Genomic DNA, 15,000 nt, shown 5'->3' with positions numbered 1-15,000 from the left:
ATATATATATATATATATATATATATATATATATATATATATACACTGTGGAATTCATCTCCACCCTGCACACACTCTCTAGTTTCCTGGATGTTAAGACTCCTCCTCTCCAGTACCTCTGTTTCCCCTTCTATCCATTCCTTTCTAGGTCTTCCTCTACTTCCTCCTCCCATCACTTCCCAGTTGCATACTGCTTTCACCAAGGTGTCATTCTCCATTCTTTCCACATATCCGCGCCCTTTCAAAATACTGTAATCCTTTCACCCGCGCTAACCCTTTTACCTGCCTCCATAGTTCTCACACACACACACACACACACACACACACACACACACAGCATTTTTGTGGAATTTATCTCCCAAGTATCCAGTTATTTTCAAGGACTTACCACGTTTAATTGGATTTCAGTCTGAGTAAGTAAACATTTTGAATTGGGATCTCCTGCGGTTTTCAACTAGATTAATGTTTGATTTTTGTCGGTCAAAAGAAGTATTTTATTTCAAATGGATTTTGTCAGGTTATAAAGTAAGTGAATATCAATTATAGGGCTTTTTGTGAAGCTTAAATACTTGAGTGTTTTGACGTTGGGCCTTGTTAATTGGTAATTGAATGTAAATAGAAATTCTGTAAGGCTCTGGATTTTGTTTTCTCTTAAATTTTTATTTCTGAGATTTTAGTCATGACGAGATTAATGATTTTTTGAGCTAGCAAAGTTGATAAGAATGCGGCTTGGTATTTGCAGTTTGTGAAGGATGCAAGTGGTTTATGGGGTGTTCAAGTCCTAAAGTTTTAAATCCTGTGGGTTTAAAACAAAAATAGTCCTCTGATATTCAGCCCGTGAAGGTAAGATTTAGCACTCTAGATTATAGTGATTTTGGCGATCATGGACATCGAGAGGGAAATAAATGAATTAGGTTTTCTTGCGACTGTGATCTGGGCTTAATGCTCCTCTGGTGACGTATCTAGTATGATTTTGTGGAAGGTTATGTAAGATATTGTTATAAATGCTGAAACACTGAAGGGGCTCTTAACATCAAGTATTATAGTACATCGAAAGTTTAGATTAGTATGAGATGTAAAATATACGATAGAGGGCAGGACGCCTCGACTGGTAATGGGAGGAACAACGCGGTTGGACAGAAGGAAACCAATTGAGTAGATTCGGTGATGATGGAAAGACATCCTCATACATCCACTAGATTTTTAAGACATACAGCATGAGAGGAGTAACTTTTGTATGTGCGTTGCATACTGTACGTAAAGCAAAATTATACATTCGCTCACGAAGCAACACCTTGGCACTTATGCTAGAATCTGTAGGATATTTCTGTTTCAGCTGTAGAAAATACCTAGAAATCATGGTATACAGAATTTCCTACTGTGGGTCCTTTACGCATCTCTTAAACGAACTAAATGCATTTATGAAACAGGCAACACATATTCTGCATACCATAAATGTTTACCTATAAATTGTTAAAAATAGCTTGTTGATTCTTTTTCCATGTTCATCCTTATCTAATTTGACCAAAAGATATGAATTGTACACCACTGACCAAGTTTTTGTGTCTCGCTTTGACTCAATGCCGCTTGTAACAGACCATTGCCTGTCCTTTATTTTTACGCCCTCTTAATCCAGTTAATATGTGGCTCTTCAGCGTCCAGATTTCTCCGTTGGTTGGTTGACATTAAGTTGGCTTAATGCCGGCACGGGCTCTTCCTCAAAGAGCAGTCATTCCGATAATGTGATGATGTTTTTGACTTATTGTTAATGATGTAAAACTGGAAATTTTTTTTCACGATAAATGAAAAGTTCCACAATCTGGATTGAAACATGGTTAAACTCTTTAAGAAAAAACATGGCAGAGAGTCCAGGTGAATCACAGATAGCCAGTAAGGAAAATTGAAAAATCTTGTTTTATGAGAAAAGGGGGAAGAAATTATAGAAACCCTACGGAGATGTTATCCCGTATTTCAATTACTGGAGACCGTTACGGTAAGTAAAAGCATCGATTTCACCCTATAGTGGCGCTACCGTCGTTGGTCAAAAGGCCCCCCCAATCGCCTTACAGCGTTGACAGATCTCCGTTTCTCGAAGGTACTCGTGGATTGTGTAGACCCTTTCCTTCCTAAGACCTTGACCTGTTATAATCCTCTTTGGTATTTCCTGGTTTTGTCTCCAGTAAACAACGGATTGTAGAGCTAACTCTTCTTTTAGAAACGTCATTATCATAAATGAAGATATGTGAGCATAAATTACATTAAATTTAAATATTAACCCTTTGAAACATTTAGGCCACCTGTCTAGCCCAACACCTTTTTACCGTCCCAGTCCTCGCTAGCTGTACGGCCCGACTGAAAAAGTTTTTGATTATTCGTTGCTTGCTTCATAATGTGTTTTTTTTCGTTTATTGAGATCAGCAAACTAGCTTCAGTGGTTCCTAGTGATTAATTATTAATAAATCGTCATCCCCATTCCCCCTTAAAATCATTCCAGATTAATAAATAAAATGAAAAGCCTAAGATTCCTTTTCTCAGCGGCTTTTAGCCACGTTCGGCGGCTATCTGCCGATAATACACATCTCTCTTTTGCCCGCTAGCCGGAGAAAACAAGGTCTCACGCGAGGGATTAGGAGGGGTGAGGGTAAGGAGGTTAAGAGGCGTGACTTCACGCGGTCACTTTCTTTCTCCTCTGCCCAGGCTCTATGTTTTTAACATTAAAAATTGTTTCATTCTTTTGGAAAAATAAATCGCATATTGGCCATATTAATTTTTATTCGTATATTCATCCAAATAATTAAAACAAGTTTTATTTTTCACAGTTATTTACAACTCGCATATATACTAAAGCTTAACAGTTCTGTTACCAACTTTTTAATTTTGTTTGTCGCACTTTTTGAGAAGCTAATGTCCCTATCTAACTAATCTGCGAATCCTGAGAAAAAAGTGCGGCAACTCGTTTATCGGTCCAATGTCATCCCTTTAAAACAACTGGTTTCTAACAAAAGTATAGTCTGACTGGTAATTGCACACTACATCTGAAATCTTAGATTTCTTTGAAATGTGTCCTGCAGAAGGAGAGTTTAAAGGAATCGACGACAGTGGCGATAACATAGTCATTTTGTTGTAAGGAGGTTTGGTTGAATGGTATACAATTCGTCCGGTTCTGACTCACAACTTGTAGAGTGATATTGGCATTTGACTCTGTGCCCCTCCCCGACAGCTTCTGGCCGAAAGTAATAAGTGTTAGCAAGAAAGAAAAAAATTAATAAGAAATATATAATGAAGACGTACACGTGGAAAATTATCCGTTTACCTGAACACAAAAATTCTTTCCTCTCATGATTTGTCATTTATTTTTTACAATTGAATTTTTCCCTTTTCATTGTCGATGATATAAAAGATATTGCAAGGCAAAAGATTAACATAACAGATCTTCTGCAATAACATTCTCTCTCTCTCTCTCTCTCTCTCTCTCTCTCTCTCTCTCTCTCTCTCTCTCTCTCTCTCTCTCTCTCTATATATATATATATATATATATATATATATATATATATATATATATATATATATATATATATATTGTGTGTGTGTGTATGTATATTTCTTAGGAACATGTTCCCTTGTGTTCATTTCCATATATATACTGTATATATATATATATATATATATATATATATTATGTATATATGGATATATATAAAATAATTATATGTATACATGTGGATGTATATTTATACTCATGTATATATGCATATATATAATATATACATGTATATATATATATATATATATATATATATATATATATATATATATATATATATATATGTGTGTATATAGAATGGCCGATAAAAACGGTGATTACACGACAGAACATGATATTTTTAATAACAATATTTTGTGATCTCGACTACTTTTGATCATCTACATGACAGACTACTTGTTTTGTGTTTGAGATGCAGGTGTTCTTTTGAAAGAAATGGCTCCTCTTTGCTTTTCGCTCTCGCTGTTGCCCCCACCTGCATCGACTTTGGTGGGCTTGACCACTGGAACACTTACTTCAGAAGGGGACAGTGGGATTATCCAGAGTTCTGGCATACTCCTATTCCCAGTCTGATTTATGACGGGGGATTCCGGAACCTTCAAATATCGTTTCCACTTTCCTCCTGACTTTTGACTGCCGATGAGGGAATTCTGGAATCCCCCGTGAGGGATCAAGGTACGAACAGGAATCTGCGAGAAGGGTTCGGGATAATCTCTGGCACTAATCTCAAGCAAATGACTTTTGCGGTCACGCCTACCATACCTGATGTATGTGGAAGCCAGGAAATTGAATAATGACACTCCCGCATATGCCATGTAAATAGGTTTGCCCATGGTCTAAGAAAGACCATGGGTTTGCCACCTACCAGTATTCCACGTTCACCTTACCCCCTAAAAACAGTGCGGAAATTACCTATACTGCCTAGGCCGAAAGTATCAAAACAATTCAAAACTTTCAGTTTTCAAATGTATAATCTCCAAGAGTATTCTTCATTGTAAAGAAGCTCAAGGGAAAAAATTTGTATGTTTTCTTTTATCTTTTCAACCTAAACCTGTATAAAATATATACTTTATACAGCATGCAAAGATTGCAATATTTCTCTCTAAGGAGATTCGCTGTTCATACCGTATGCATTCTCTCTCTCTCTCTCTCTCTCTCTCTCTCTCTCTCTCTCTCTCTCTCTCTCTCTCTCTCTCTCTCTCACACACACACACACACACACACACACACACACACACACAGTCATTGCAAGTATCATGACATTCTTTCAGTGACCGAACATATCAATGTTATGAAAGTGACGGAGATTTTTTCAAATATCAGGCCTATTGAAATATAACATAACTAATGCCAATGATATCTGATATGAATATGATTCCTAAGAAAATAAAAAAAAATATATTTGAACAATTAAAATGTATTTAATTACAAGAATATATAATGAATCATAAGAAATAACGTATTGCTGAACTATAAAGTGTGACTAATATAAAAGCAAATGTTTTTGGTAAATCCAGATAGCTGTATATTTCTGTGTGTATGCACTAATTACAGCCTGTTATAAAATTCTCACACAACGTTCATAAGTCTGAATTTAGAAAACTATGCACGGTATCCCTTGTCAACTGAGAGCCTGGCCATCGCTAAAATATCACCCAGAAATAGGATAAATATATATTCAGTGATCTGTCATTTCAAACAGCAATTGCTTACATACAGAAAAATTAATTTGTACCGATAATATCATTGCAAAATTTTTGAAATGTATTGGGTCGCCTGTGCATATTTTCACGCATTCATATCTGAGTTAGACAATATGTTTTCCCTTTCTAAAAAATGATGCCCGTAAAGTTAAGCATTAGAAAAAGTTAAGTACACTCGTTAATATTCCTTTATCCGATGGAACGGTAATCGATTACCCGTGAAATATGAGAGCTTTTGCTATAGGTATAAAGTGCGTGGATTTATATGCACAACACATGCACTCAAACACACACACATATATATATATATATATTTATACATATAATATGATGTGATTATAATCACGATATATATAAAGGAAGTATATATATATATATATATATATATATATATATATATATATATATATATATATATATATGTGTGTGTGTGTGTGTGTGTGTGTGTGTGTGTGTGTGTGTGTGTGTGTGTGTGTGAAATTACATTAACATAGTTACATTCCCTCACGGTCTGGATATTGCATCCCTTGTCAATCTCTCTCTCTCTCTCTCTCTCTCTCTCTCTCTCTCTCTCTCTCTCTCTACAATGCTTCCTACCGAGTTGGTCAGGGCTGGGGGTGTGGGGATTAGAACACTACAGTAGTTGTAAACACGTGGATCGTATGATGCCATATAGTTTGAAATCCTTAAGTTTTTATTTTCTGGTTTTGTCAATATTTTTGTTCTTTTCTATATTTTTGTTTTAGGTATAACAAAATTAGTTTGTTAGTGAACTCCCAAGTAAGAACTAATTTCTGGAAAAGAAGAAATAGTTAATCAGTAATTATATAAATGGCACTTTTCTTGTTAAGCACTCGGTACAGAGCGTTCTTCATCTCACAAGTAAATGAACGCAGCCGATTTAGACTAGGGTGACTGCTATTATTTTTAAAAATTGGCTTCAAATTCAATAAGATGATTATAATATCAGCCCATTCATGAAAAATGATAATCAAGATTAATGGATGTTGAGGGGGAACATATATCAAGAGGAAAAAGTAGAATGTTAGTGTTTTATGAAGCAAAAATTTTTAGGGAAAATCCATCGTAAGATATATTTTCCGAATATTTTGGGAAATGTCTAAGCGTCCCTGCGTGTAAAGTATTGAAAGTATGTCAACGACAACTGGACATAAAGATAGAAAAAGTATTCTTTTTATTGATACCATTATCGAGAATCTTATCAAACTAGAATGCAGAGAGTATTGGACTTTTTAAAAACTTTCGCAGTAAATTGAGTCGACTTCCCAAATACCAGCTGGTACCTGGAGTAGCAGCTACTCTCGTCTCGGCTGAGGCAAGAGTGGAAAGTGTTAATTATCACCAGGTGATTGACTATCTCCCCCCTTTAAATGTCTGTTCATAAGTTTGGAATGCTGTGCCTTTTCACATCGCTTCCAGTAATTATTAAGTTCCTTTGGCTTCTTTTAATCACTCAAGTTTTTCTTTCGTTTCTCTGTTTTTTTCTTGTATGTTAGAGATATCCATTGTTCCTTGTGTTGACCTAGAGGTCCTTTAATGGGATGGGTTAATCCAAGGCTACTCACCCAAAACTATAATCGTTTCTTCCTCACCATCGCCTTAGGTTAAACGCAGATGTGGCAGAACGTGAGGAAAGCGCTTGTCACATTGTCCTAATTAATATTTTCATATTCCACTTCTACCAATATTATTATCATAAAACTGCCGTCAATTATAATGTGATGTATTTCTCAAATAAAGTATTTTTTTTTAAGAATCGAAAGGGAGTCTTCAATAACCTTATTTGCACAATGAGGAAAGTACATTTGGCATCGCTCTTTCACAGTCCTTTAACCAAGTACGCTAGGGAGACTATAGTAGGTGAAAGATTTTTATCACGAGAAAACAAAAATTTTTTTTTCCGTTTGAGAAGTTCATGGGAACTTCAGTTTCATCCATGGTTTCAGGCTCTGAAGCTCTGAAAGGTCCAATAGGGATGATAAGGAGCGAGCATCTTTGGAAGGAGGTTTTGAGGCTGGTAGTAAGCGGGTAGGGTTAAGGGTGAGGAAGCGGTATTGTTCACGAGGAACTGGTGCTGTTTTCACGGCATGTTTGGCTGTTTTTGGCCGTGTATCTTGATGCGATGCTGGTTGCTGGGTCGTAGGTGTCGGTCCTAATGGGTTCTACTGGATGTGAACAGGTAATGGCCCTAGTTGAAAATTACTGCTGGCTTTCAGGAAGTCCGCGGTTTCTCGATCTTTCGGTGTTTATAGTGAATTTTCTTCGAAGATTTGGTCTTGCAGTGATTTTTATGTCAGGGTTCCTCCTTTCAAAGGCGACATAGCAGCGTGGGAGATCTGTGGCTGTGAGAGCGTTCCGCGAGAGACTGCCAAACCTGGCGGCTAGGCATGGGTTCCGCAGCGAAACTTGGGAGCTAACTGGAAGCTTACAATAGCGACTGATGGGATTTTATGAAAATCTAGAGTACAAAGGTGTGCCTGAGGTGTTGAAGACAAAACATTCTTACTGATGATTAAAATGAAATTAATTTGTTTGTTCAGTACTTCCTGAACTTTTCAGTATATTCTCTTGTGTTGTTGTTCGTTAGTGCTTGGCATCTTAGATCATTTTTAGTGCTGTTCGTTTTGTGTCTGTAATCTTTTGTTCAAAGCCCTCCCCTTTGTTGAGATTTTGTTATCTAAGATTCTCAGTTTGATACCAGTTTGGATTTCTCTGACATTTGGTTTTTTTTTTTTTTTCCACCATTACACTTGAAAGAAAATGGGTTTAATAATCACGGAAGTCGTTTATGAGCGGCAGAGGCAAGGGGCAGGTTGCTGTCACACAATATCGTAGAGACTGAACATATAGACGTAATTAAGATCAGCGGCCAGGCCCCCCTCCCCACCCAAGCCAGGAACACGCAAGACATTCCGCTCTGGTTATTTCATTATACATCTTCCTATTCTGCAGCACATCTTAAGAATATTTATAGTTTTATTGTAGACTAGATTCTGGCTGTCCAGTAGGGTGGATGGACAATAGTTACTCGGCAGGGCATAGGTTATCAGGCATGGAACCAAAGAAGTAAATGAGAAATGGACTGATGTTTTGTAAGAGAGATAAAGGGAAGAAACTTTATCGGGTACTTCACTGAGGAAGAATTCTGGAGCTAGCTATAAAGATAACTCCTTTTGCTGTATTATGTAATAATATTTTCGCATATTTATAAAATTATCTGGCGTGCGTTTAGTCAGATTAATCCATGCCTGATGGACTGGCGATCATTTGCGCCATAAAGGTGAAACATGGCTCTGTAGAATCTAAGCGGTTTGAACAGTTAGCAACATTTCGTGTCATCCCGAGGGAGCAGCGCATTAGTGCACCTCACGCGGTGCACTGTAGGCATTACTTAAGGGTGTTTGCAACGTCCCTTTGGCTCCGATCTCCATCCACTTTTTAGCCTTTGTATTACCTCCCTGCCTGCTTCATCTCTTCCATTTTGCTGTCCAGCCACTCCAACTCCCTCTTTTCACTGTCCCAAAAGCTGAATGACCAGGTGCTCGACTTTATAGCCTAAATTTCATGATTCATTATTTCATGGTGCGTTTCGTATCAGTAGTTATCTTATCCATTTCCGTAATGAATTGTATGCACTGGTGAAAAACAATATCTCTCTCCCTCTCTCAATCAGGGAAGCCCCAACTTTTTGGAAGTGTGACAATGCGACAACGTAAACAACGTACATTCATAGTTAGTTTAATTATTTTATTTATTAGGAATTTTAAATCTCTAACCTGACGAGTGGTGAACGTAAGCTTACTTAAACTTGTGTGATATGATAATCCTAGGACAACCAGTTCGGTAAACTATCACTGAAAGTCTGTCCAACCTCGCTCTGTTTTCCTTAGCCTATCCTTTATTGCTAATCGAATAAGATTTAGGATAAGTATAACAGTTACGTGACTTGCGACTTCGATGTTTTCAGGTGAGAAGAGACACGGAATCATCTCCTTGTGTCTTTTCCATCTAAGTTAACGGCGTCTGAGGAGTGGAAATAGATTATAAGTAGTATTCCGGCAAGCTCATTAGAGGCGTTCGATTAAATTTGTCTCGTTATTACCCTTCAGATGATAAACGGGAAAATTATAAACGTAGGAGACGAATGTTTGGGGGAAAAAAGGGGTGAATTTTTGTTCAGTGAGCGAAATAAGGGTAAGTAATTTGTCTGTATTATCTTTTAAAAGACTTCATTATCATACATGTGGTTTTTTTATTTTTATTTTTCATGTTGGGAGTGCTAACATCTGGGGCCTTCAACTATGAGCGTGTTTAGGGGATCAGGATGAATTCCAAGTGGTCTGCTAGTGGTGACACAGGATGTTTGAAAGTGCCTTCATCAAATCCTTCAAAGCCCACATAATTTCGGGTGTATTGACGGCTTATGGAGAAGACCAGTCGAGTAGATTTCACTGTCAATATACAAGATTTTATTTTTTAAAGTTCCTTTTCAATTAAATTTTCTTGTGGGGAAGGGGAAGTCAGCACCAGTGCGCTGTACATTAAATCCAGCATTAAAATTCTGTAGGAGAAATTGTTCTCTGAAACCTGTCGTTATAGTAAGTATCGATTTAGATCATAATAGCCTTGATATTGGTTATGAATATATATTGTAAGCCTTGCAAAGCTAATAGACAGATTTAGTTTAAAGGATGCATTAAGTGAAGGCGAGCATGGTTTGTAAATCGTTATTGGTATTTATTGATAGCACAGGTTGACCTCACTGCTGAAATTAATATTTAGTTGGATTTATATTGTGACTGAAACACTAAAGTAATTTGATAATTGAGAATAATTTCAATTAGACTTTATGAAACCAGTAAAATTGTGACAGCCATCAGCTTTTTGTTTGCAAGATTTGAAATGTAAGAAGAATTAACTGAGGCGTTTTGGGTTTTCATTTTATTCTCTTATATAAATAGAGGCAGAGAAATGTGAGTTGTTTTAATTTAAAAATGCAGGACGTTTCCCAGTCGAGGTGGAGAATGATTACAATTGCATACATCAGTTCATTTTATAATTCTTTTATAATTTTTTTTTATCCTGTTTGTGAGTTTGTTGAATTGTAGTACAGTACAATGTTTTATGATATTTTTATAATTCTATACGCAAATTTTATTGGGAAAGGTATAAAATATAAACTAATGGCCGGCGAAATCACTTATTCTTAGAATATATAATTAAGTGCTTGTGCAGGTAGCAACAGTGTAAACTATTATTCAAAACTAATTAGGTAAGAATAAATATCATAAAAATAGTATATAAATTATCGAATAAGAATTTTATGATGACCAGAGTAATCTTTTGCTCTTAAAAAAGGAGTATTAATGGGAAAATATTAACAAGACTTGCTTTATAACAATGCAGTTGTTATAAAGCAAGTCTTTTACTCATAAAAAAGGAGTATTAATGGGAAAATATTAACAAGACTTGCTTTATAACAATGCAGTTGTTATAAAGCAAGTCTTTTACTCTTAAAAAAGGAGTATTAATGGGAAAATATTAACAAGACTTGCTTTATAACAATGCAGTTGTTATAAAGCAAGTCTTTTACTCTTAAAAAGGAGTATTAAAAAATATTAACAAGACTTGCTTTATAACAATGCAGTTGTTATAAAGCAAGTCTTTAATGGAGTATTAATGGGGAAATATTAACAAGACTTGCTTTATAACAATGCAGTTGTTATAAAGCAAGTCTTTACTCTTAAAAAAGGAGTATTAATGGGAAAATATTAACAAGACTTGCTTTATAACAATGCAGTTGTTATAAAAGCAAGTCTTTACTCTTAAAAAGGAGTATTAATGGGAAAATATTAACAAGACTTGCTTTATAACAATGCAGTTGTTATAAAGCAAGTCTTTTACTCTTAAAAAAAGAGTATTAATGGGAAAATATTAACAAGACTTGCTTTATAACAATGCAATTGTCTGTCCTATCCACACTAGTCACAGTTGCATATTGATCTATACACATCTTTATTTTGTATACAACCTGTCGGCGATATCAGACTCTTCCTAAGTCTGTGAAGTTTGATGCTATAATAATAATATGACTGTATACCTGTTACTGAAATTATAGTTGTAACTCGCATCGACAGTGCTCTTGGGTTATAAGTAACTTTATTTGAAATGATTGACGACAATGCTGTGATTAATTAAAGCTATCACTGAAACTTGTGACAGGTCCTCAAGGGTCTTGTGAGAGCCGTATTGGCCTAATTTGAGAGCCGAGAAGACACCAGGTTCGGTGGCTGGTAATGGCGAGGTGTTAATTGTTTTAAAACTTACATTAAAAAAATTACTTAATTTGCTTTTAAGTAGACATTTGATTATTGCTAATGAAATTGAGAAAAAGGCTTTACATAATCACGGGGCCATGTCTTGTAAGGAAAGCACGGTGATTACTTTCACGTTAATGAAAACTATGGTACCTTGATTATAAGGTAGATAATATCTATGGCAGTTCTGTTAGCATTCTGTATTAAATAACAAAAGGAAAATTACTCACGAAACATTAAAACAGCATTCATATATACATGAATGTAGCTAACAAAAGCGGCTTACATGAAAGTAGTAAATAAATAAATAAGAAAAAATAAATAAAAATTAATAGATAAAAATAAATAAATAAATAAATAAATCAATAAAAATAAATAAATAAATTATCACGGAGAAATACGAAAAAGCTGATTGAAATACACATAATGAGAAAACAGAGGATAAACATGCCGATGCACTGTTCTAGAAAAATTAAAAGCCAAAGATACAGAAGTTCGAAAATGAGGTTGAAGAACTGAAGGGCAAAAGGCCAGATATTCTGTCCAGAAAACTCCCCATGGATTTTGAGGGGCCACCAGAACAAAAGTGCCAAGAAGATATCTCTGTGATTCTGGAAGTGCGAGGCGACTGAACTTGCAACATCACTGCACGAAGGGTTCTGCGGAGTGCAAAGGAAATCGATTCCACATATGCAAATTTTACGTGACAATAATGTGTTGTCCATGCAGATTTTACATGACAACAATGTATTTTCCTAATATCATGCTGATTCTCTGCATAAAGAAAATAGAATTTGTTGAAAATATTATTCCTATCTTTATGACGTCGGAAGTTCTCAAAGCTAGATCCTAGATCGAATTCAGATTTTTTTTTTTTGCTTTGAATTTATTGAACACAATCTTGTTTCTAAATGTAAACATAAGGCACTGAATTCTCCAACCAACAAAAAAAGTACATTGAAAAGAGATTTTTAAAAAGGTTTGTTACCACCACTAATAATAATAATAATAATAATAATAATAATAATAATAATAATAATAATAATAATAATAATAATAATAATAATATGTTCGATTACACACTCTGGCTGCACCAGTAATAATAATAATAATAATAATAATAATAATAATAATAATAATAATATGTTCGATTAAACACTCTGGCTGCACCTGTAGAATTTGTACGTATTGCTGTTAAGTACTATAGAAATAGCAGAATCAGAAGAAGGTAAACTATCCAGATTACACACGAAATTCCAGGCTATGGTTTATTATCTGGAGAATTTACAAAGGGGTGGATATCAAAGGGGCCTTCTATAGAGAGGAATTGATGCTGGGCGCGTTACCTGAATTTCACGAGATCGAGATAGATGCTTAGATCAAAGGAAGATGAAGGGCAGAGGAAAATAGCTATCTAAGTGCATAGGTTATCTGGATGAATTCAACGGTTGGATCGATCGGAGCAATATAGGAGGAGTATGCTGCTCATAAGCTAGGTATTAAGTGGTCATGGTATTCAGGTAACCCCCACAGTTATTAAAAAAATACACATGAGTAAAAAGAAACCAAAAAGGGAAGTACCTGTTAGTAGAATGGATAAGTCAATAATAACATGAGAAAAAGGAAGGCAACTGTGTGCTGAACATTCATGGGGTCATGAATATGAGTGAGGCGGATGATTTTATTAATGCGCCAAGTGCAGAAGACATTGTATTGATGAATGAATTCCCGGTTTTGGAAGTGGGGTCGTTGCTAAAGAAACCTAGAGGGAAAGGCCCGGCTATGATGGAATCACTGAAGAAATTATTGATTCTGAAAATGAAATGGCACCTTGTATACTAATTAAACTGTTTTGCAGAATGTGGAATGAAGAAACAAAGCCTGAGGTTCGGGAGCTTGAAATCATAGCAAGAGTACCAAAGACGTGACCCAACTGAATGTAGTAACTCGAGACAATTCACATTTTCGTTGTGATGAAAATGTTCTGTATGCTTATTCTCAATAGCTGGCAGAAAGGAATCGATGACTGGGAACTGCAAGCCATAGTAAGGTCCAAACAAGTTAGCTAAATGAATGTGGACTGTAGATTCATTGCACTTACGCCGGCTTGATGAAGATATTCAGAATGCTTATTCTTAGCAGTCTGCAGAAAGAAATTGGTGACTGGGGACAGAGTGATTGCAAGTTTACCATAGAAGGGGCCCAGCTAAGTATGTTAACTACAGAGATATTTCACTTTCATAGGTTATAATAAAAATATTCTGTATGCTTATTCTTAGTAGGATGCAGAAAGAAATTTATGATTGGAAATAACAAGATATGGCCAGGGTATCAAAAAAGGTACATGACTGAATGTCACAAACACAGAGTTGTACTTCTGTTGGTTATGATAAAATTATTCTGTTTGCGTATTCCCAGTAGGATGCAAAAATAAATTGATGATTGGGAACTGGAAGACAAGGGTAACCAGGAAGTGACCTAATTGTTTGTGATAACTACAGAAACATTGCGCTTATGTGTGCTGTGGTGAAAATACTCTGTATGCTTGTTCTTAACAGACTGCAGAAAGAAAATTATGAAAATATTGTGTGTCCCTATTCTCAGTAGGCTGCAGAAACAAATTGATTATTTTGAACCGAAAGCTATGGCAAGGGTACTAAAGAAGTGACCCTACTGAATGTGGTAAGCACAGAGATATTACACTTAAGTCAGTTGTATGCTTATTCTCAGTAGGATGGAGAAAAACTGATGATTTGAACTGGAAGTCATGGCAAGGGTAACAAAAAAATTACCTGACTGAATGTGGTAAATACTGTTGCACGTTTCCTAATTGTGGTTAAAATATCCTGTATGCTTGGTCTCATTAGGTTGCTGAAAGAAATTGATGATTGGGAACTGCAAACCATTGAAAGGATACCAAAGAAGTGACCTGACTGAATGTGGTAACTACTGAGATATTGCACTTTCATTGGTTGTAATGAGAGTGCTCAGTATGCTTATTCCCAATGGACTGCAGAAAGAAATTGATGATATGCATACAGATGAATGAACTACTTTCAGAAAAGGCAAGAGTTGCACAGATCGGATATGTGTGAAGACACAGTGCCTCGGTATTTGGAATTTAAAAGTACCCTTCTTATGACTCTTGTTAACTACAAGACGGTATTTGACAGTTTCTTGAGACCAATTTTAGGGAAATTGAAGTTATCATTAAACGAAGCAGATGCTAAGTTAATGTTGATGAGCATTGTGAAATTAATATGGACTGCTTTAGGGGAATGTTATGTCACTTTTGCTGCTTATCCTTCTCAAGGATTTTATAAGGAACAAAAAAGGTAGTTGGAGATGGAGAAGAGTTAGACTGGATTAACGATAGAAACTTGACAGGCTTAGAATAGGTAGATGATACTGTTTC

General features: G+C 35.7%; 1 long non-coding RNA gene across 3 annotated transcripts in view; it reads left to right on the top strand.

Moving 5' to 3' along the window:
- LOC136847677 (uncharacterized) overlaps window positions 1-15,000 on the top strand; it is a 682,743-nt gene that overhangs the window by 509,729 nt on the left and 158,014 nt on the right. The window lies entirely within an intron of this gene.

The sequence above is a fragment of the Macrobrachium rosenbergii genome, chromosome 17 (genome assembly GCF_040412425.1).
Source record: "Macrobrachium rosenbergii isolate ZJJX-2024 chromosome 17, ASM4041242v1, whole genome shotgun sequence".
Classification (NCBI taxonomy): Eukaryota; Metazoa; Arthropoda; class Malacostraca; order Decapoda; family Palaemonidae; genus Macrobrachium; species Macrobrachium rosenbergii.
The sequence above is the reverse complement of the archived record's forward strand: the minus strand, read 5'-3'. Positions and strand labels throughout refer to the sequence as shown.